At 45.2% G+C, this 22,851-nt stretch overlaps 2 long non-coding RNA genes and 1 pseudogene across 2 annotated transcripts in view; all 3 read left to right on the top strand.

Moving 5' to 3' along the window:
* Nucleotides 1-14,679, top strand: part of LOC147575586 (uncharacterized) — a 63,584-nt gene extending 48,905 nt beyond the window's left edge. Inside the window, exon 3 of the long non-coding RNA XR_015242537.1 lies at nt 14,422-14,679. This is a non-coding gene — a long non-coding RNA (uncharacterized LOC147575586). The remainder of the gene's footprint in view (nt 1-14,421) is intronic.
* LOC112868290 (small ribosomal subunit protein eS24 pseudogene) lies at nt 2,735-3,251 on the top strand (annotated as a pseudogene).
* A 410-nt stretch (nt 14,680-15,089) lies between the features above and the next one.
* The window catches only part of LOC147575585 (uncharacterized), a 39,793-nt gene continuing 32,031 nt past the window's right edge, over nt 15,090-22,851 (top strand). Inside the window, exon 1 of the long non-coding RNA XR_015242536.1 lies at nt 15,090-15,810. This is a non-coding gene — a long non-coding RNA (uncharacterized LOC147575585). The remainder of the gene's footprint in view (nt 15,811-22,851) is intronic.

Here is a 22,851-nt window from a genome sequence, read left to right as displayed (position 1 = left end):
AAATTAAGCACACGTCACCCTATTAGTCAGCGTTTTAAGGCTGTATTATTGCGAAGTTCAGAAAAAGAGTTAAAGAATCTATTTAAATGCAAATGTGCCATAAAACCGACTAACGGCAATGCATCTCTGAAATGCTCTCAGCCCTTCTTTCAGCAGACTCTGCTCATAATAGCGTTGGTTTTTTTCCCCCCCAACTTGGGGAATAATATCTCCGAGAAATCCTGTGTTGGTGGAGTGCAGCTGTGTGATTACCTGGGGGTGGGGGATGCTCGGGAGGAGGGATCAGGGCTCCCGCTGGGGCGGAATCTGCACTCATGCCCCTGCGCCCTCTGGGACTGGTTGTGCAGCACAGAAGCCCGGCTTGGTGGCCATCAGGCAGGGCTTAGGGCTTGTGCCTAGAATTGTCCCCCGCTGGCCCTGCTGATTACCATGCTCCAGAGCAGCCGAAGCTGGGGTTGCTCACAGACCAGGGAGCAGTGTGGTGCCCTGACCCAAGGACCGAATTGTGACACTCCTCCGAAGGAGGCAAGCACAGCACCTGACTCAGAGGGAGTAAACTGCCAGTGTTGACCACTAAACCCTCTGCCCCACACAGGAAGGAGGCAGGGAACTGACAGACCCTCACGGAGACCCTGCGCTGTGCCAGGTGCCAGCCTCATCCTCATGATGGCCCTCTGGAGGAGGCCTTATTGCCCTGACTTGACAGAGGTTGGGAACGGGGCACAGGCAGTGGGTGGTCGTTGACATTGGGCTTCTGTGGGAGGACTGGCCCAGCCCCCGCCCTGCGTGTGGAGAGGAGTAACTAGGGCATCGGGCAGCTATGGCAGAGCTTGGTGATGAGCCTGGCCTGGTGCTGGGTGAAACCATCTGCTTCTCCCCATCAAGGCTGGGGGCCCACCCTGGGAGCAGCCAGGGATCCCAAGGTGTATCCAAAAGCCCATGGTTACCCTCGGTCCTCTCTCCTCAGCTAAGAGGGGACTGTGTACCTGAAAGCCCCTCAAACTCCCAGAACAATGTAAGAACTACCTTGTTTAAGGTAGACTCTGTCAGGGAGCAGGCAAAGCCCACCTCGCACAGCTCACCTCATCTCCATCACTGAACCCGTGGGTACCTCAAGGTAGGACCATGGCCCAACCCGTGTGTGCAAGCAATAAAAATGTGTCGAGTGTTTGAAAACTGCTGCTCGGGCATGTAATATAGATATGGGGCAGAATTTATAGATATTATAATTTTCATATAAAATTAGCATTTATGTCGCTCTTTTTACTTTGGTTTATTTGGAGCCATTCAGAATTTGGTTTGAGGGACCCTATGCTAAGATGGGTTGTTCTCTAAGTACCCTACCCCCACCCCCCAAAGGACCCGCTCCCTTCAGGACTCATGCGTGGATGCCCTTGGGAAGAAGGAATGCAGGGCTGTTGAAAACCTCCACTTCTATTCTTCCTCTGTTTGGGGGACACCTTGGGGGGAGGCACAGTTTGGGTGTGGGATTGCTTTTCTGCCTGGAAGAAGGCGCCAGAGCCAGGGCCAATGAGGGGGCTAAAAGTGGTGCTCAGGGCTTAGAATAAATTGGTTCAGGCAGGGATCATACATGTAGTTCAACTCTTGGGAATTCAGCCAAGCAGCGGTGGCCTTCAGAGGACTGATTGCAGAGGAGGGGACCCCCAGCTGTGGTAGCAGGAGGGGAATAGTGCCTAACAAGGAAGCATGAGAGAAACTGTCACCTAAGGAGACCTTGCCCGGTACCAGACACGTGCACTATTTTATGTGATCTTCCCTCCAGCCATCTCTGTTTGCAGACAACATAATCTTGAATAGACGAAATATTTAGGAATGCACTAAAATCCAGAACTAATTAATGAGGTCAGCAAAATTACAGAATACAAGATCAATACACCAAAATATAAACTGTGCATACAAGATATGAAAAAAATGGTACTTGTGTATATTTGGAATGAATAATCCAAAAGTGAAATTAAGAAAATAATTACATTTACAATAGCATCAAAAAAATAAAACAGGAATAAATTTAAGAAGTACAATCCTTGAACACTGAAAACTATAAACATTATTGAAAGAAATTAACGAAAACCTAAATAAATGGAGAAGATTTAATATGTTTAAGATGACAATACTCCCTAAGCAACCTACAGGTTCAGCACAATCTCTGTATAATTTCAAGTGCCTTTTTGGCTAAAATTGATAAGCCGATCTTGAGATTCATATGAAAATGCAAGGGACCTACAATAGCCAAAACAAAGAAGAAAGTGGAGGATTCACACTTGCCCATTTTAAATTTCCTACAAGGCTACTGTATCAGTGCACTTGGGTGGCTCAGTTGGCTACACATTTGAGTCTTGATATTGGCTCAGGTCATGATCTCATCGTTGTGAGATCAAGTCCCGCATTGGGTTCCTGCTTGGGATTCTCTCTCTCTGCCCCTCCTTTGCTCGTGCATGCATGCTCTCTCTCTCTCTCTCTCTCTTTCTCTCAAAATAAATAAATAAATAATTTTTAAAAAGGCTACAGTATCAGGAAAATATGCTACTGGCATAAGAAGAGACATACAGACCAGTGAAACAGAATTGAGAGTCCAAAAATAAACTCGTATTCACATTTATAGTCAATAGATTTTCAACGAGGGTGCCAAGACAATTTAATGGGGAAAGAAGTCTTTTCAGCAACTTGATATTCATATACGAAAGAACACTTCCTCAAACATACATATGTAAAAGTTAACTCAAATGTATCCTAGACCTAAATGTTAGAGCTCAAACTACAAAACTCTTAGAAAGCTCTCTTTTCCTGTCCGGCTGCTTGAAGCTCAGCTGCCATCATGAATGACACAGTAACTCTCTAGACCAGGAAGTTCATAACCAACTGACTACTTCAGTGGAAACAAGTGGTCATTGATGTTCTTCACCCTGGAAAGGCAGCAGCACCTAAGACATACTTGGGGGAAAAACTAGCCAAAATGTACAAGACCACACCAGATGCCATCTTTGTATTTGGATTCACAACCCATTTTGGGGGTGGCAAGACAACTGGCTTTGGCATGATTTATGATTCCTTGGATGATGCAAAGAAAAATGAACCCAAACATAGACTTGCAAGACATGGCCTGTGTGAGAAGAAACAGACCTCAAGAAAACAGCAAAAGGAACACAAGGACAGAATGAAGAAAGTCAGGGGGACTGCAGAAGACAGGGTTGATGCCGGGAACAAGTGAGCCGGAGACTGGACAACAGAAGGAATAAAGATTCTGCAGTGGCTCTGCAGTGACTGTGCCAATTTTTCAGGAGAGGGTTAATAAACTAAGAACTTTTATGTGAAAAAAAAAGTCTTAGGAAAAAATATAGATGTAAACATGCATGACCTTGATCAGAACAAGCATTCTTAGATACGACACCAAAAGCACAAGCAATGAAAGAAAAAAAAAGATAAAACAAACTTCGTAAAAATTAAAGTTTTATGCTTCAAAGTACACCACCAAGAAAGTAAAAAGACAACTTACAGAAGAGAAGAACATTTTTGCAAATCATATATGATAAAGGACTCGAATCTAGAATATATAGGGAACACTTACAATTCAATAATAAAAAGGCAACCTAATTTTAAAATAGGCAAAGGATCTGAATAGACAGTTCCCCAAAGAAGATTACACATGGCCAATAAACGGTTGAAAAGAGGCCTTAACATCATTAGCCATCAGGGAACTGCACATATAAATCATGAGCTGCTATTTCACATTCATTAGGATGACTGGAATTGTTAAAAAGACAGAAAATAACAACGGTTGGTGGGAGTGCCAATGGTACAGCTACTTTGGAAAAGTCTGGAAGTTCCTAAAAAAAATAAACATGTGGGGCACCTGGGTGGCTCAGTCAGTTGAGTGTCTGACTTCAGCTCAAGTCATGATCTCGAGGTCTGTGAGTTCGAGCCCCATGGCAGGCTCTGTTCTGAGCCCTTAGAACCTGGAGCCTACTTTGGATTCCGTGTCTCCCTCTCTCTCTGCCCCTCCCTTGCTCTCTCCCTCAAAAATAAAGAAATATGTTTAAAAATATAAACATACAGTTACCATATGACCCAGCAATTTCACTAATATGCCCAAGAGAAATGAAAACATGTCCACACAAAAACTTATATACAAATGTTTGTAGGTATATTATTCATAATAACCAAAAAAGTGGAAATAACCCAAATGTCTATAACTAATCCATCAAATATGCTATATCTATATAATAGAATATTATTTGGCCATACAAAGAACTGAAGTACTGACCCACGCTACAACATAGATGAACCTTGAATATATTATGGTAAGAGAAAGAAACCAGTCACAAAGACTACACGTTATATGATTCCATTCATATGAAATGTCCAGAATAGACAAATCCATAGAGACAGAAAATAAATTAATGGTGGCCTTAGGCTGGCCTTTTGGGGAGCAATAGGAAGTGATTGCTAATGGACACAGGGTTTCTTTTTGGGGCAATGAGAATGTTTAAGAAATTTTTTTAATGTTTATTTATTTTTGAGAGACAGAGAGCGTGAGTAGGGGAGAGGCAGAGAGAGGGAGACACAGAATCCAAAGCAGGCTCCCGGCTCGGAGCTGTCAGCACAGAGCCCCATGCGGGGCCCTAACTCATGAAGTACGCTATCATGACCTGAGCTGAAGTTGGACACTTAACGACTAAGCCACCCAGGTGTCCCAAGAATGTTTTAAAATTGAGAGTTACCTGTATTATGATGTGTGAGTTTTGATAGTTTGTGGGTTTGGACAGTTTGGTCCATTTCATGTAGTTTGCCACATTCATTTGCATAGAGATGTTATTGTTTTAATGTCTATAAGATCTGTAGTTGCCTTTCCTTTTCCATTCCTGATTTGGTAATTTCTGTCTTCTTTCCTTTTCTGTTTATTAGTCTGACTAGAGAAAATCAATTTTACTGGTCTTTCAAAGAACCACTTTTTGGTTTCATCGATTTTCTGTTTTTTTTGTTTCCAATTTTATTAATAACCATTCTTCATTATTTCCTTCCTCCTACTTGCTTTGGGTTTATTTTGCCCCCTCCTCCCATCAGTTTCTTGTAGGGAAGCACAGGTGTTTGCTTCGAGACATTCCTTGTTTTGTAATATAAACACTTAATGCAGTAAACTCATCTCCCACTTTAGCTACATCCCACAAATTTTGATATGTTATATATTAATTTTCTTTCAGTTTAATATATTTTCTAATTTCCTTTGAGATTTCTTTCGGAAAAACGTCATTTCTTTCCTAGTGTTTGGAGAATTTTCAGTTATCCTCCTGTTATTGACTTATAGTTTAATTCCATTGTAGTCAGAAAGCATATTTTCTATGATTTGAATCCTTTTAAATTTGTTAAAGTTTGATTTATGACTCACAGTATGGTCTGTCTCGTTAAACGTTCCATGTGCACTTGAAAAGAATGTGTAGTCTGCTGTTGTGTGGAGTGTTCTATAAATATCAATTAATTCAAGGTAGTTGGTGGTGTTGTTCTGTTCTATCTTTGCTAATTTTCTGTCTTTTATTTCTATATATGACATACAGAAGACAGTTGCAGTTTCCAAGTATAATGGTGGATACATCTACTCCTTTTCTGCTCTGACAATTTTTGCTTCTTATATTTTGAAACGCTATTTTTGGGTATATACATTTAGAATTGTTATGTCTTCTTGGTGAATTGGTTCTTCTATCACTAAGTAATGTCTGTCTTTAACTTGTAATTTTCTTTGCTCTGAAGTTTACTTTGATATTCATATGGTTGCCCCTTGCTTTGTTTTGTTTGGGACTTCCATGTTATAGTTGTTTTTTTTTTTAATACTTTTTCTTTTATCCTACCTATATCATAATATTTAAAGAGTTTCTTTACACAGGATGTACTTGGATCACTTTTTAAAAACTCCATGCTGTCAATCTTTTTTATTCGTGTGTTTACTTCATTTACATTTAATGTAATTACCAATATATTTGGATCTAGACCTCCTATTTTATTATTTTTTTCTACTTATTCCCTCTATTTTTCATTTTTGTTTCTCCTTTCCTATCTTTGGGTTAAACTTTTTGTGTGTGTTTTTAGTATTCCATTTTAAGTTATCTAATATATATTTGACATTTTTTTTTAATGTTTATTTATTTTTGAGAGAGAGAGAGAGACAGAGTGTGAGCATGGGAAGGGCAGAGAGAGAGGGAGACACAGAATCTGAAGCAGGCTCCAGGCTCTGAGCTGTCAGCACAGAGCCCCCACAGGGCGTGAACTCACCAACCATGAGATCATGACCTGAGCCAATGTCAGTTGCTTAATGGACCGAGCCACTCAGGTGCCCTTAGTTTTGACATTATCTTAAGTGTTGGGGAAGACGGTCCTGCTTGAGCATCTGTTCTCCTACATCTCCTACTGTGTGTGCCCAAACTGTAAACCCTGACTACTTTTTTACCTGGCCACTTCTCAGCACTTGGCATGGGTGCCCAAAGCACCAACAGCTGCAGGTTGGAATGTGGTGGCCAGTGAGGGGGAGAAGCCCCACGGCACAGGCACCAGAAACTGGGAGGAAGAAGTGCCCATGCTCAGGTATAGACCCTAAAGGAAGGGAGAAAAGAAGCTGACTTTGTTTCCTTTGCTTTGCTTCCACTGTCTTCCTGGGCTAGCCTCCACCACTCCCTGTGCTTCCTGAGCTCCTAGCCAGAGGATAGCCTGGTCTCCTGGTATTAAGGACTTTGCAGTCCCTGACTCGTATGCATGTTAGACTCCTTGATCCATGTTCTCATGCAAAGACTCCTAAATTCAATTGATGGAGTTTTGGTGAAGGAAAGGTAGGAAAGGAAATCCTAAGTGGCCTTGTGGGTGGGGCCCTGTGGGCCATTCGCTGTACCCTTGTGGCTCCCCCTGCTGAAGGATAGTAAGAATCCATGTGTTCTGTGTCTGCACTTTCCCTCCCCTAAGTGCCAGAAGGGATTCTCCCATCCGGAACTGCAGCATGTACAAACATACGAGTGGTCATGTAGACTGCAACTTTCCCCTTTCCTCTTTCCTCCCTAAACCATCCCTGGTGCTCCAGCAGAAACAATACAGAATTCCAGCAATAGAAAGAGAAATCTGTGTTCATCAGGTTTAATGGCTGCCCGATTACCCAAGGGCATTTCCTAGTGTAACAGTGCCACCTGGTGGACAAGCCCCCCAGTATACTGTTTGCTTGTTTTATTTGAGGAGGTTACGAGCAAGCTCTTGTTGAAACCGCATGCTTGACCCCTGGGTGCCTTGTTACACTTTGACCTGACATCCCCATTTTGGGGTTGATCAACTCAGACGCAATGACTAGCAAGGTAAGAAGAGCCCAACAGACCTCTCTGTTCAATAGGAACAGCAACTCAAGAGCCAGTGGGCCTGGCCTTACTAAATGTCTAGTTTATATAAGGAAGTGACAGCAACGCGTCTTTTGGGAAACAGGGCCCCCACCACAGACCCTAAAGCAAGCTGCTGACTTAACGGGGTCCTCGATTCATGAAGATTCCCCTAAATTCCTGGGCCTGTTCTCTGGCAGTTTAGCTAAATTGATGGCATCTATATACCAATGCACCACCTCCATAGAACAGAAAGTGACCAGGGTCTATCACTCGGAGCAGAACTCATGACAGTCCTTATCTCCCTGGTCGGGACTCCCCTTGATGAACCTTGTCACTTGTTTACTGACTGAGCTGTCGCCGACGGGCTGGCCATCTGGCCTGCTGTGGGAAGACTCTGGGTTGGCAGATTACAGGAACCCTCTGTGGGGCAGCAAACTGTGGGAACAAATCGCTGCTGCTGGTGGGACAGTTGTGTCACTGATGCAGATGCTCTCGGTAAGGATTCTCTGGTGAAACCAGCTGGCGTCACATTGCTGATCAGGCCTTCACGGCCCTCACCACTGCCTTCACTGGTCCACATGCAGGTTTCGGGCCAGAGCTGGGCTTCAGGGCCCCGTTCATGCTGTTCCCTCCACCTGGAAGGTTCTCTCTTCTGCTCTTCACCTTGCCAACTCATTCTCATTCTTCGGGTCTCAGCTTAAATCTCACTTCCCGCAGGAAGCCTGTCTGACTGCTCCCTACCTGCTGAGCTCGGATGGTGGCCTCCACAGAATTTGGTATTTTCTTCTCTTGGTCCTTCGATGTATTTGTTAACTTAATCGTTTGCAGTTGTTTAATCCATACCAGTTTCCCCTTTTAGACAATGAGAATATGAGGGCAGCATCCACATACGTCTGCTCATTGCTAAGGTCAGCCAGTGAGTCAGCAGACTTGCAGGGAGAATGTGCTCTGTGCCCACCATGGCGTTGGGCTCCAACATTCCTAAGGACGAGGTGTGGCCCTTGCCTGCTGTTCTTTGCTCGTTGTCTCCACAAGTGCTGGGGCCCAGTGGTAACTGGCTGCCGGCCAGGAGGTGGGTCTACCTGTCAGAGGGTGTGTGCAAAGTGGAGACAAGGGGCAAGTGGCAGAAAGGAGGTCACAACCAGGCTGGAACCAGGGCCTGACGGTCAGAGCTGGACTCAAAAGTGGAAGTAGACATTGCCCACATCCTTTGGAGACCCTAAGGATCAGGGAGTCCCAACATGGGACCTGCTGGTGTTTGCCACTCTCATGCAGGCTGTAGTGAGCCAGGCTGCCCGGTGCTCTTCTAGCAAGCTCCAGAGGACCATCAGGGCTGGCGGGAGGAAGCGGCCCAGAGCTAAGGCTCTATGTCATTCTTTCCAACACTGTGGCCTCCTACGCCAGAGTGAGCCTTGAGACTCACTCTGGGGCCACTGACTTGGGGAAGTGACGGGGCCAGCCTGTCTGCTTGGAAATCCCCTGTGTTCCTCAGGGAGCACCTCGAAGAAGAGGGACCTGGATGGGGAGGCTGCTTTGGCCAGCTCCTTCATCATCCTCGATTTTCTGCTCTCCAAACGGCCTCCTGCTTCTCAACCTCCCTGGAGGCTCAGAGTCCTTGTTTTCCGAGGAGGAGGCTGGCTGGGACAAGCTTGCCCATTGCGTCCATCGGTATTTCCCGCAGAGGGCTCTGCTCATAGGCTCTGCCACCTTCCTCTTACATCCCTGGCAGAGTCACCTCCGGTGAGAACACAGGGAAATGAGAGAGATTTGTCTAAATTTGTCTAACCCAGAGCTTCACACAACTGTGTGATCAGTATCCATTTCCCACAGAACACCTTTTAAGATTGCAGACAACCCCGACTGGGAAACTCCTGGATAAACGGTTTCCATTTTAGCCTAGCATGTAGTAGGCGCTCAGTGTATGCTTCCTAAACAAATGAATGCTTGAAGGGGTTGTGCCTCCTTGCCTTCACTTTCTTGGCTTCTCCAGGGGCACCGTCTTTTCTGCCCATCCTCCTCTGCGCTCCAGATCTGACTCCTCTGGCCCTAAGTGCATGCTCCCAGGGAGCCTGTGCACAGGCCGCACGGGGCCTGATCCATCCAGACCTCCCCAGGAGCCTGGATCAGCTACTCATTTTTAAGCCCAGATGAAACCTCCTCCCCTAGGGAGGTGGGCAGTCCAACTTTCATTAAGGCAGAGAATAGTGGGGCGCCGGGGTAGCTCAGTCGGTTAAGGTTAAGTGTCCAACTTCGGCTCAGGTCATGATCTGGAGGTTCGTGAGTTGGAGCCCCATGTTGGGCTCTGTGCTCATAGTGTGGAGCCTGGAGCCCACTTCAAGTACTGTGTCTCCCTCTCTCTCTCTGCCCCTCTCCTGCTCACACTCTGTCTTTCTTTGTCTCTCTCTGTCTCTGTCTCTCTCTCTCAAAAATAAACAAACATTAAAAAAAAAAAAAAAGAAGAGCATAGAAAATGCCATCAGGATTGATTAAACACATTTCTCTTTTTTTAATGTTTATTTCTTTATTTTGAGAGCGAGAGAAGGAGAGAGAGAGAGAACACATGCACACTCTCAAGCTGGGGAGGGGCAGAGAGAGAGGGAGAGAGAGACTCCCAAGCAGACTCCGAGGTGGGGCTTGATCTCACAAACGGTGAGATCATGACCTGAACCAAAATCAAGAGTCGGATTCTTTTTAAAAAATTTTTTTCTTCAACGTTTATTTTATTTTTGGGACAGAGAGAGACAGAGCATGAATGGGGGAGGGGCAGAGAGAGAGGGAGAGACAGAATCGGAAACAGGCTCCAGGCTCTGAGCCATCAGCCCAGAGCCCGACGCGGGGCTCGAACTCCCAGACCGCGAGATCGTGACCTGGCTGAAGTCGGACGCTTAACCGACTGCGCCACCCAGGCGCCCCAAGAGTCGGATTCTTAACCAACTGAGCCACCCGGGTGCCCCTAAACACAATTCTTGAGGAATGACTGTGTAGCAGACACTTCGTGGTTGCTTTTTGGACACGCTTTCTGCTCTGAGAAGTTCTCGCTGCTCTTGGGGGTACATTATTTGATCCTGGAATGACCTGTCCCATCTGCTTGCCCTCCTGTGGCTCACAGATGACCATTTCTGCACACGGACTGTACCCGGGCCCTCATTCCCCAGCACCTCCCCACCTCAGTCAGTGCCGAGGGGCGTCAGGTCAGACTGAGAAAAGGCGAACACAATATCACACCGTGGGCTGGAACTTGGGGGCAGAGGTCACAGGTGGCTGCGGCTCCTGTGGGCTGCACAGCTCCTCCCCCGGCAGCACAGGTGCCTCGCTTTCCGCTGCTAAAAATAGGTGCAGACCCGTAAAACCATCACTTCTTGACATTTTAGAAGCCATTCTAGTCATTTCAGTAGATGTTAGCTCTAAAGAAGTGACCAGAATCCAATGTCTGGCAATATCTGTCCGTAATGAAAGCTGGTATTCCCTGGCAAATTCATTCCTTTTAGAGGCAAATTATTTCAGACTCCCATCACGTAAATCGTGTATTCCCAGTGGGTTCAGAAACATTCATAGGTTACTATGAGCCAAAATAATCCAAGCACAGAAATCCAAGGTTTTTGTCAAAGTAACAAGCAACATGCAGTACTCCAGTCGGGGGGGGGGGGGTGGCGGTTGGCGACGGCAGGGGCTGCCTGGACCTCTTCCAGTCCTCGGGAAGAGTGATGGGGCTGGGGTGTCCAGGGTTAACTAGGAGCCCTGGGCCTCCCTGAGATGTCCCCAGCAGGCCAGGCTGTGGTGTGACCAAATTCTTTTGGGTCCTTTCAGCTGGGGGTTCTCAAATGTAGGGGGAAACATGTTTTAATGGAAATTATGAATTGTTTAGATCACACCCTTGGGGTTATCTGATTCTGGCCTTTTATTGCCAAAGTGCTGTTTTATAGTTATAAATTGTAGAAGTGCCTGGGTGGCTGAGTCAGTTAAGCATCTGACTCTTGATTTCGGCTCAGGTCATGATCTTGCGGTTCATAAGATGGAGCCCTACATCAGGTCCTCTGCTGACAGCATAAGCCTGCTTGGGATTCTCTCCTTCCCATTCTCCCTGCCCTTCACCCACGTGTTCTCTTGCTCTCTCTCAAAATAAACAAATAATAAATAAGTAAGTAAATAAATAAATTTAAAACATAATTATAAGTTGTGCATGACTGATAGTGCAAAATAATTTTTGTCCACAGCCATGCAAATGAATTCTCTCTGCTGTAAAGACAATCCTTCTCCCCTGTGGAAAGCCAGTTTTGGATCCAAGTTCATTTAATATTCCTGATGTATTTAAAAAAATTTTTTAGGGGCGCCTGGGTGGCGCAGTCGGTTGGGCGTCCGACTTCAGCCAGGTCACGATCTCGCGGTCCGTGAGTTCGAGCCCCGCGTCGGGCTCTGGGCTGATGGCTCAGAGCCTGGAGCCTGTTTCCGATTCTGTGTCTCCCTCTCTCTCTGCCCCTCCCCCGTTCATGCTCTGTCTCTCTCTGTCCCAAAAATAAATAAACGTTGAAAAAAAAAATTTTTAAAATTTTTTTAATGTTTATTTATTTTTGAGAGAGAGAGACAGAGTCGAGTGGGGGAGAGGCAGAGAGAGGGAGACACAGAATCCAAAGCAGGCTCCAGGCTCTGAGCCGTCAGCACAGAGCCCAACGTGGGGCTCGAACCCACAAACCATGAGATCATGACCTGAGCTGAAGTCGGATGCCTTAACTGACCCAGCCACCCAGGCGCCCCTGATATTCCTGACGTATACAAATGTGTCTGTTCTTTGGATTCTCTTTTGAATTGATTGTAACATCCTCCAGGTTTCTTCATTAATAATGAGCTAAATACAATGTTTAACACATGCTCATTTTATATCTATTAATATCATAGGTCTATTTTTTGCTGGAAGTGGTCCACCAGAGTCAACCGCAGAGTTTGTGTTCCATCAGGTCTGGGGTAGGGCCTGAGCACGTGATTTCTAACACGTCCATGGGGCACACTTTGGGAAGTCTGCGTTAGGCTTCCTCCAAAGACAACTCGGGGGGGGGGGGGCGTGACAAGGGCTCCATTGCAAGGGGAGGTTCTCCTGGGGTGTCTAAGCCCCTGGGACCCACCGGGTACCTCCCGGACCCCCATGGAGACTCTGCTTTGCAGAGACCAGCAGAGGGGAGCCCAGATGAAGGGAAGAGGGATCATGGAGCCAAGGTACCTGGCCGGTGCCTGCTACACAAGTTGTCCCAGGCTGTGGGCTTTCATCCATGTGCAGTTATCACTTGGGCCCCTAAAAGCTGGCATGATCTGAGGTGGGCATGTGGCCCCGGAAGGGTGGCTGAGTTAGAGTTGCCTCCCCTGGGTGCCCTTTCTCTTACTGAGCACAGAGCCAGCCTGCATGCAGCCCTGCCTCGAGCAAGGGGCACATCACATCCTGGGCTAGTCTCTAGGACCCGGGACCCTGGGAGAGGCGGGGAGAGGTCGGTGCGGCACCCCATCCTACTACCATCCCCCACCATGACCACCCTCTTTCTGGGATGCAGAGGACAGGGAGACCTGAGACTGTGACCCTAGCTGTGAGCTGTCTTAGGCATGGCTAGACTATCCCCACAGGTTCCAGAAGGCAGGGGTCTTTTTGATTTTTCATGGCCACATTTGAATCTAGCCCTGTCTGGCTCTAAAAATGGGCTTTTTCTGGCACAGAAGAGGCTGTCGACACACAGGGGGGCTCCTCTGACTGGAAATATGCCTGCTTTTGACATCTGACCTTGCAGTCTTGATCCTGCTCTGAGACACCCCATAAGCAAGAGTCTTGTGACCCAGGACAAAATACCTAATCTTCTGGGACCTCAATTTTTCTCTCTGCAAAGGGTTACAACAGTAGTGGTGCTGGCTTTCCAGAGTTCTGGTGGGGACTCCTTGTAATTCTCACTAGAAGTGGTAGCCCCTGGGGTCAGGGTGCTCGTCGCCTGCATGAAGTCAGATGGTGGGGGAGGCAGAATCATGGCCCTCCATCATGTCCCTATGCTAATCCCAGGAACCCGTGAGTATGTTAGGTTTCGTGGTAAATCGGAATTAAGATTGTTTCGGACGGAATTAGGGTTGCTAATCAGCTGACATTCACATAGGTAGCTTACCCTGTATTATCCAGGTGGACCCACTACAGTCACAAGAATCCTTAAGTACAAGGGAGACAGAAGAGGAGTCAGAATCATCAACTATGAGAAATTGACCTGCTATGGCTTCGAAGACAGAGGAAGGAGGCCGTGAGCCAGGGAATGTGGGCTGCCTCTGGAAGGTGGAGAAAGGCCGGGGACAGATTCTCTCCTAAATACTACAGAAAGGAACACACTAATTTTAGCGCATGTCAGACTTCCAGCTGATGGAACTGCAGGATAATACATCTGTGTTTTTTTTTTTTTTAATTTTTTTTAACGTTTTATTTATTTTTGAGACATGGAGAGACAGAGCATGAATGGGGGAGGGTCAGAGAGAGGGAGACACAGAATCTGAAACAGGCTCCAGGCTCTGAGCGGTCAGCATAGAGCCCGACGCGGGGCTCGAACTCACGGACCTCGAGATCATGACCTGAGCCAAAGTCGGCCGCCCAACCGACTGAGCCACCCAGGCGCCCCACATCTGTGTTGTTTTAAACCACCAAGGTTTTGGTAATCTGTCACAGCAGCCTTAGAAAACCGCTACAGAGGGTAACGGTAAAGCCCCTTTGTAAACCAAGCACAGCAATACGTGTGCTGTTGTGGTTCGTAGAAGGAGGCTCGGTATTGCGTGTTCACACGTCCCACCTTCCGGAGCAGCAAAACGTTTAAAAATGTTAACGGAAAATGGGGTTTCTGGTTCCAGATGAAACAATAAACACACGTCTCCCCATGTGGCCTGCTAAGTACACCCTAAGAACATCGGGCATTCAACATAAAACTCAAATGAGAAACCACTAAAAGGGGGAGAGAAGGCAGGGCAGCTAGAGACTCAGGATCTCAGGAGGGGGATGATGTTGAATTCTGCTTTTTCTTTTTGTTACTGTTTTTGCTTTATACGCCTCTAGAACGGGTGTGAGAGAAGCCTAAAACCCGGAGTCGCACGTAGGCCAGCGGGCGCGGACCAAAAAAAGCCTCAAGGAAAGGCTGCTCCCTCCAGCTGAAGGACCAGGAAAGAGGCAGCCTGCAAGACAGAAAACAAACAACTGTTGGGGCACCTGGGTCGGTTAAGCGTTTGACTTTGGCTCTGGTGGTGTGAGTTCGAGGCCTGCATGGGGCTCACTGTCAGCGCAGAGCCCGCTTCGTATCCTCTGTCCCCCTCGCTCTCCGCCCCTCCCCTGCTCATGCTGTCTTCTCTCTCTCAAACAACAACAACAACCTCTTCTACTCCAGGCAAACACCACAGGAAAACTGGCTGCCACCAGCCCGTGTGTCCAAATGGGGAGTCTGGAGTCCAGATTTCTATCCTTGCCCCACGGTAACAAGGGGCCCCAACCCCCAGGTTAAGGAAACCCTAGTGAGGAGCCTACACTTCCACCACGCGCACACCTGTGCCCTTCCCCCCTCCCCCCGCGTCAAGGGAGGCGGAAGGAGGAAACTTCTATCCTTCTCTGTCGGCAGCAGATGGCGCTCGCCTCCTCTCCCCACCCCTCGCACACGGACAGAGGCCGCGTGTGAAACAGAAAATTTAATTAAGATCCAGAGGCTCATAACCCAAAATGGCTGAAATGAAAACCACTCATACCTTGAATGAGAAAAGATAATTAACAGATAGCAGCCCTTCCACAACGCAGATTTTGGAAGGATCTGACGAGCACGTTAGAGCAGCTGTTACTACAATGGCAATTATGAACATGCTTGAAACAAACGAACAATCTAAAAATTCTCAGCAAATAAATAGGAAGTCCCACCAAAGACATCGAAGACTTAAAGAAGACCCAAATGGAAACTTTAAAGCTAAAATATTACAGGGTGCCTGGGTGGCTCAGTCAGTTGAGCGTCAGACTTCAGCCCAGGTCATGCTTTTTTTCTAAAACCTTTGTAAAGTGCACTACAGTGGCTAAGCCCTAGCTCTTTCTGGATAGCAGTGCTCGGGACAGATATCCCAAGGCATCTGAGGACCAGCTGTTACTGGTGTATTCATTAGTATGGATTGGGTTCTGGGAGTTAAGGGCTGTTTTTTCCCTGGGGAACCAGCTTGTTCTGTAGAGAAGGAGGAGATTGGCTACGGTTGGCTGGTGGGAGGTGGCCAAATCTGGCAGCACCGGATATTATCAAGTGGAGTCGCCTTTGGTTCCTCTGCGCGTTCAGTTTGCTCCTGCCTTTGACCTTGCCGATGTAAGCCTGGAGCCCCTGGAGCCCCTGGAGCCCCTGGGGCTTGTGCTGGTATCCTGGGGCTTTGGCCTCCGGGGGCCCTGGGCATCCTGGAAGGCGAAAGAGACCCCCACGACCCACAGGTGAGATTCTCTCCTCAAGTGGGGCCTTGGATGTTACTACCCTTGCACTTGTTGGTACAGAACCTGTCCCTCAGTCCTTGCTGGGTCCCCGGGACAGCTGCAGTCCCATGTGACTCTGTGGGGTCAGGAGCAGTTTTGAAGATTTTTGCTTGCTTGGTAGGTGGCATGAACCACACTCCGTTCTGAAGGGTTTGGATAGAGGTGTCAAAATGTCTGGTTGACCAGTTGTCCCTTGGTGCTGTCCTGTACATAGCTTCTTGCTCTGAGATGCCAGGTTAAGGTCATCTCGTTAACATGGTTGTGGCAAAATTGCTTTGGCGTGGTTTCCGAGTTTGAGCAGGTGTGGGAGCAGGTGGGAGGGTGAAGCTTTTTAGAGGTGATACAAGTGGCCTGAATGGGCAATGGGTGTCTAATGCTCACATTTATTATTTGAGTGGGATGGAGGGGGTCCCGAGGTTTATAGGCAAATAACAATAATAATTACTATAATATACATATAAGTTATATAACCTTAAATATAAAACCTAGATCATCATAAATTATGTATCCATATAAAAAAGTAAAAAGCATATAAGCAATAAAAAAATAGAAAATTACCCAATCCGAGCTATAGAGAAGAAACAGTTTAAAAAAAAAAAAACAACAGAGCCACAGGGAGTGGTGGGATTTAATATTTGTATTACTGAAGCCTCAGGAGGAGATGAGAAGAAAAGTGTGCGGCTGAGAAAGTGTTCAAAAAAATAATGGCTGAAAATGTCCCAAATTTGACAAAAGTTACAAGCCAACAGACTCAAGAAGCTGAACAAATCCCCAACAGGATCAGCCCAAGAAAGCCACACTGAGATACAGAATAAAAATTCTGCAAAGGAAAGACAAAAAGTATCTTAGCAATAAGAAAAATGACATCTTACCTGTAAAGGAAAAATAATCCAAATTATCGTAGATTCCTCATAAGAAATTATAAAAGCCAGAGGAAGTGGCACAACATTTTTCAAGAGCTGAAAGAAAAGGTCTGTCAATGCACAATTTTATATTCCATGAAAACGTCCTTGAGGGATGGAGGGCAAATCAAGACCTTCTCAAATGAAGAAAAACTAAAACAGAGGCACCTGGGTGGCTCAGTTGGTTAAGGGTCCGTCTTTGGCTCAGTTCATGATCTCACAGTGAGTTCGAGCCCTGCATTGGGCACTCTGCTGTCAGCACAGAGCCTGCTTTGGATCCTCCGTCCCCATCTCTCTCTGCCCCTCCCCTGCTGGTTCTTGTTCTCTCTATATATACTTAAACTACATATAAACTTAAAAACTTAAAAAAAAAAAAGTAAAACTAAAACAGTCATTGCCAGTAGAGCTATTTTGAAAGAATGGCTAAAGGAAATTCTTAACAAAGGAAATGAAAAAAGAAGGAATCTTAACCCCTAACATATTATACACAAACATTAAGAAAGATAGAAGACCTAAATGTGACAGCTGAAACTATAAAACTCTTAGAAGAAAACATGGGAGCACATCTTTGTGACCTTGGATTTGGCAGTGCTTCCTTAAATAGAACACCCTAAGCACAAGAACCAAAGAAAAAATGGATAATTTGGATCTCGTAAAAATTTTAAACATTTGTACTTCAAAAAATGCCATAAAGTGAAAAGACAGCCCACATAATAGAGAAGGGTTTCTCAAATCAGGTATATGATAAGGGTCTTGCATCTATAATAAAGAACTCTACCAAGTCAATCAGTTGGGGGAAAAAAAGTTAAGAATGGGCAGAGTATCTGCATAGATATTTCGCCAAAGAAGATAAAACAATGACCAATAACCAGAGCTAAAGAACGCGCGCACCATTGGTCACCAGAAAAAAGTGAAGCCAAGCCACAATGAGATCTACTCCACACTCACTAGGATGGTTATTATGGAAAAGACGGACAATAACAGGTGTTGGTGAGGATGTGTGGAAATGGGAGCCCTCATAGTGCTGGTGGGAATGTAGAATGGCACTGCTGCTTTGGAAGACCTTTAGGCATGTCCTTAAAGATTTAAACCTCGAGTTACCGTGTGAGCCAGCAGTTTCACACGTAGTCCTGTCCCCAAGAAAAATGAAAGCCTACTTCCCACAGAAATTTGTACGTAAATGTTGCTGGCAGCGTTGCTCGTAATAGCTGAAAAGTGGAAACAACCCAAATGTCCATTAACTGATGAATAGGTAAATCGTATATGGTATATCCACCCAATGGAATGTTATTAATATTGCCTGGGAATATAAAGGAATGAAGTACTGACACGTGCTACAACAGGGATGAACCTAGAAAATATTATGCTAAGCGAAAGAAGCCAGTCAGAAAACATTATATATGTCAAGATTCCATTTATATGAAATCTCCAAAATAGGCAAATCTGCCCAGAGAGAAAGTAGTTTTGTGGTTGCCCACGACGTGGAGGGTGAGAGCTAAAGAGTATGGGGTTTCTTTTTGGGGTGATGAAAATGTTCTAAAACTGATGACTGTGACGGTGGCACACCTCTGCGAATATGTGAAAAATACTGAGTCGTACACTTGAAATGCGTGAATTGGATGTAGGTGAGCCATTACCAAAACACGAAAGAATCTTGGAACCTCAGCAAGAAGGACAGAAAAGGAGTAAATATATAATAGATTTTCTTTTTTTTTTTCCCTTGACTTTTCTAAATTATGTTTGGTTGAAACAAAAATTACTGCATTTTCTGATGTGGTCCTCGTTGTGGACCAGCTAAGACAATTGTAATGTAAATGGGGAAGGGGAAAAGGGAGGCAAGAGAAATAAGGGAAATAAGGGAAAATAAGTGTCCCCTTGATTTCTCAGTGTTCCTATCAGAGCCTCAGACTCCGGAGATTAGAAATTAATATTCAACAGAGGATTTTTTTTTTCACTCCCCACCTCCCAAAACATGTTACTTTGCACATATCATTAGGATTAGATCTGCAATCATTTGTTTCCCTGATGGCAGAGCTAACTATTCCCATCCAGTAGCCTTTTCTTATCTCTCCAAGAGAAAAAAAAAGATTATGTTCTAGGATGGACACCTAGGTTACAACATTATCTTCCTAGGTAACGGCTTTTGAAATTTCAAAAGGAATGAAACCAAGGACACACAGACATTTGTACATTTTAAAAGCTGACCGTTGAGCTTTATTTGGACTCTGGAGGTTTTATTTCAAAGGGTTAGAGTAAGACATGTCCAAGGAGACTCTCTGAAAAAGGGAGAAGGAGGCCTCTTTCTCTTGTACATAAATGGCCTAAGTTCTGTGTTCATCGCTTAAAATATAGACTGTGTCTTTGCATTTGACCTAGCTTTCATTGCATCATTTCAGGGACACAGGAGAAGCATGTAAGTAAGGTAAATACAGGTACTAGATGGGATTGAACTGCGTGGGTCCATTTACAGGTGGACTATTACCTTTTTTATTTTTCTTGAGTTGACAGTAAAAGCCACATGGCATTGATTTACAACTGCCCAGCCCAGTCTCCACAAGAATGAATCTAAGGCAACAAGCACAAAAGTCTTACCTGCTGCCCTCTGAGTATCCGAGCAGGGCTGGCAGGCAGAAGTTGGGGCTAAAGTATAGGAACATATCCAGAGAGCAAGGACAGCTGGTGGCCCCAGCACCCAGGCTCCCGGTCCTCTGCCCCCAGCTTTGGGGCTGTGCAGGGATAGCTGGAGGGCCTGGGACCCTCCTGGCCAGGAATAGACTCTTGGTGGTGGGTCTCCCCCCTGGTGGGGCCTTGCCCTGTCACCTCCTGGAGGCTGGCATGCTCACATGTGGTCACAGCTGCTGATGGCCATGGGCTGGTGGTACACCCCCAGGCAAATGGGGCAGCTGTACGGTACTTGCAGGCTGCTCTTGCCCTCCGAAGTCCTGCCTGGCAGCTGCTGCTGCTCCTAAGCTGTGGCCACCAGGCTGCTGAACGTCCCCATCCCTGCTCCAGGCCCGCAGCTCCTGTCCTGGCTCCCTAAACATCATTTCTTTTCATAAGTATACATACAGTACTGTAAATCTATTTTCTCTTCCATGTGATTTTCTCAATATTTTCTTTAGTATGCTTTATTATAGGAATACATGTAACATACAAAATATGTGTTAATTGACTCTTGATGTTGTCAGTAAAGCTCCTGGTTATTAGTAAGGCTTCCAGTCAGCAGTAGGCTATTAGCAGTTCAGTTTTGGGGAGTCAAAAGTTTTATGCAGACTTTTCAACTGTACAAGGGGTTGGCACCCCACAAGAGGTTGCATTGTTCAAGGGTCAACTGTAATATGACAACTACTTCTGATACAAAAATCTCATGAGTATATTGAGGACACGTGTGTATTGTCTGTTTTGAGAGACAGAGACAACATGAGTGGGGGGAGGGGCAGCGAGAGAGGAGGAGAGAGAATCCCAAACAGGCTCCATGCTGCCAGTGCAGAGCCTGATGCAGGGTTCCGGCTCACGAACCATGAGATCATGACCTGAGCCGAAATCAAGAGTCAGACACCCAACCAACTGAGCCACCCGGGCACCCCAGTGTCCCACTCTTGATATGAGCTCAGGTCATGATCTCACAGTTAGTGAGATCGAGCCCCGTGTCAGGCTCTGTGCTGACAGCTTGGAGCCTGCTTGGGATTCTCTCCCTCCCTTGCTCATGTTCTCTCTCTCAAAATAAATAAATAAGCTTTAGAAAAAAAAGTAAAAGAAAATAAAAACTATAAGGAAAATCCAAATGTTAGTCTAAAATCTATAGGAAGGACTTCTGATTTCCAGTTCCACATGTATGGAGTTTGGAAGTCACTGCTCCATTCTAACAACAAGTAAAAAGCCGAACAGACTAAAAAACCTACAACTCTTCTTGGATCCATAAGAAAGGGGAGGACATAGAGCAAACTACTGCTCTGAGATTGGAGAGTCAAACAGGCAAATAGAGTCGCAGCTCACCAGAGGAGCAGAGACTCATGATTAGAAACCAGTGCCAGGTGCCAGCTCAAAAAATCTGAGCTGTAATTGCTAGAGGCTCAGTGTGGACAAGTCTGAGAGAAAAACTCGAAGGGGGACCCAGTTATAGGAGAGCCTCCACAAGATAGTGAGATTTACCTCCAGGAGCTTGACCAGATTCTCACAATTAAATATCAAGGAAAAAACACCACCACAGGGCATCAGGCATAGGGTAGGGAAAAGGAACAGTTTTGAAATATGCCAGAGCACTCTGTTCTTCTTAACAGGACATATCCTCAGGGTAAATTAGCAAGTTACTTTATAGATCTCAATAGACTGACTCTAAAGTTTGTATGGAGAGGCAAAGGACCAAAAATAGTCAACACAGTATTGAAGAAAGACAATATTGGAAGACTGATGGTATCTGACTTGAAGACTTAATAAAACTACAGAAATAAAGACAGTGTGGTATTGGTGAAAAGATAGACATCTGTAGATCAATAGAACAGAATCAAAAGGTCCCCAAAAGACCCCCACAAATATAGTCTTGACAAAGGAGCAAAGGCAATACAGTGGTGCAAAGATAGTCTCTTTAACAAATGGTGCTGGAACAACACCTCTCCATACCAAAAAAAAAAAAAAAAAAAAAAAGAGCCTTATACCCCCTCACAAAAATTAACTCAAAATGGATGATAGATCTAAATGTAAAACGCAAAACAGTAAATCCTAGACAACTACATAAGAGAACACCTATATGACCTTGGGTATAGTGCTGCTTTTTTTTTTTAATTTTTTTTTTTTAACGTTTATTTATTTTTGAGACAGAGACAGAGCATGAATGGGGGAGGGTCAGAGAGAGGGAGACACAGAATCTGAAACAGGCTCCAGGCTCTGAGCTGTCAGCACAGAGCCCAACGCGGGGCTCGAACTCACGGAGTGTGAGATCGTGACCTGAGCCGAAGTCGGCCGCTTAACCGACTGAGCCACCCAGGCGCCCCTAGTGCTGCTTTTTTAGATAGAACAACAAAGGCTTTGGGGCACCTGGCTGGCTCAGTCAGTTGAGTGTCCGACTCTTGATTTCAGCTCAGGTCGTGATCCTGGGTTCATGGGATAGAGCTCTGCATTGGGCTCTGTGCTGAGAGTGGAGCCTGCTTAAAATTCTTTCTCTCACTCTCCCCTACTCAATCTCTTTCTTCCTCTCACATAAATAAGTAAATAAATAAATGAATAGAATAAAAACAAGGGTTCAATCCATGAAAGAAATAACTGATACACTGAACTTTATTAAAGTTAAAAAGCTTCTGCTTTGTAAAAGACTATTGAGAGAATGAGAGGACAAGACCAGACTGGGATAAAATATTTGCAAAAGACATACCTGATGAAGGACTGTTACCCAAAATATACAAAGAACTCTTAAAACTCAACAATAAAAAACAACCAATTAAAAAAATGGACCAAAGACTTTGACACCTCACCAAAGAAGATAAACAGATGGCAAATAAGCATATGAAAACATGTTGCACATCATATGTCATCATGGAAATGCAAGTTAAAATGAGATACCACTACATACCTATTAGAATGGCCAAAATTTGGAACACCAGCAACACCAAATGCTGACAAGAATTTGGAACAACAGGAGCTCTCATATATTGCTGGTGGGGATGCAAAATGGTATCCTTACTTTGGAAGACAGTTGGCAATTTCTTACAAAATTAAACCTCCTTTTACACAGAATACAGTAATTATACTCCTTGGTGTTCACCCAAAAATGTAGAAAACTTATGTCCACACAAAAGCCCACCCATGAAAGTTTATAGAAGATTTATTTGTAACACCTAGACTTAGAAGCAACTAAGACATCCATTTATTGGTTTTTTTTCCTAAGATGTCCATTTGAATGGATACATAAACTGTGGTACACACAGACAATGGAATATTATTTAGCACTAAAAAGAAATGCATTATCAAGCTATGAAAAGACATGGGGTAACCTTAAACGTATATTACTAAGTGGGAAAAAAAGCCAATTTGAAAAACCTACATATGACCTGATTTCAACTATATGACTTTCTGGAAAATAAAAACTATAGAGATAATAAAAAGA

This window comes from Puma concolor, chromosome D3, assembly GCF_028749965.1.
Source record: "Puma concolor isolate L17-30 chromosome D3, mPumCon1.1.hap2, whole genome shotgun sequence".
NCBI lineage: Eukaryota > Metazoa > Chordata > Mammalia > Carnivora > Felidae > Puma > Puma concolor.
The sequence above is the reverse complement of the archived record's forward strand: the minus strand, read 5'-3'. Positions and strand labels throughout refer to the sequence as shown.